The 1187-nt window shown below is 35.3% G+C and overlaps 1 protein-coding gene across 1 annotated transcript in view; it reads left to right on the top strand.

The window, feature by feature from the left end:
* galnt9 (polypeptide N-acetylgalactosaminyltransferase 9) overlaps positions 1-1187 on the top strand; it is a 127923-nt gene that overhangs the window by 47732 nt on the left and 79004 nt on the right. The gene's annotated exons all lie outside the window — the stretch shown is intronic.

A 1187-nucleotide genomic window follows, 5' to 3' on the forward strand; every position in this document is an offset into this window, starting at 1 on the left:
CCCTGAATTAGCAACTGTACTTGTGAAGATTGGGCATTGGTTCGCACCATGCGCATTTGGTCCCCACGAGGCTGCTTCTTCTGTGAAATGTATCAAAAACGTGCCCACCCATACACCCACGTGCACAAGTACATAGTACAGTATACTGCTATGGCTATCATGTGTACTTTGACTACGGGCATGTACATTATTCACCTAACAATATACACTGTGTGCATATCTTTAATTTATTGTCATTTTAGTTTTTTAAACTTTTTTGGTAGATATTGAGTATATAATATATATAGTATATAGTCATACAAATATTTTACCATCTCCATAATTTGACATAAAACCATAATTTTAATGTTAGACTTATTTATTTTTAAAATGACTATTTTATTTAAATGGTTTTAGCCATTGTTGTCATCTCATAATATTTATTCTTCATGTTTGAGCATTTATTGAACTATATTTATCACAGAGCAGTTTTGTCACATTATCGTTATGTTAGCAAATACACAATAAGAACTAAAACAGCAAATCTCACAGAAAGACTCGCAGCCTGTGTGCACTGTGGCAGCGCTCTCTCATGAATAGAGGAGTTTGGACATACAGTACAGTATATGTTTGATAACAAGGTTCCAAACACATAAAACATTTTATATGAAGTTAGGTTGGATACCAAAGTTTTGGGTAGCTCGGGAGTGAAGTGCAGGAGGAGAGGTCTGCTCATTTACCAAATTTCCCTCTGGGATCAATAAAGTATTTTTGAATTGAATTTGAATTGAATTGAATGYAGGACAGGGGCTGTGRACTGATCGGTGCTTCATCTACAGACTGTCTCTGCTGCACCTCACCTAGCTCTGCTCTGATTGGTTAAAACTATGGACCTGGGGTTTGTTTGGTTTGTTGAAACACAGTGTCTGTTCAATCCTGTATCATTAGACTGAGCGGCTTCAATAAGACCGCTATAGAACCTGAGAACTTAACAGTCAGAGATTTTTATTTATTTATTTTGTACTTTCAGGTGATGGAAATCTGTTCAAAATAATGAAAATCTGTCAGGTGATAAAACACTTTAAGCCCTGCTTATTGCATATATTATGACATCTGTACTAAATCTGTATTTATTGTATAATACATAAAAAAAAAACATTAGGCGCCTCAGTTTCATCATCAACCTAAACCTTTTTTTTGGGCAATCC

Source organism: Austrofundulus limnaeus, unplaced genomic scaffold, assembly GCF_001266775.1.
Source record: "Austrofundulus limnaeus strain Quisiro unplaced genomic scaffold, Austrofundulus_limnaeus-1.0 Scaffold347, whole genome shotgun sequence".
In the NCBI taxonomy this organism is placed as follows: domain Eukaryota; kingdom Metazoa; phylum Chordata; class Actinopteri; order Cyprinodontiformes; family Rivulidae; genus Austrofundulus; species Austrofundulus limnaeus.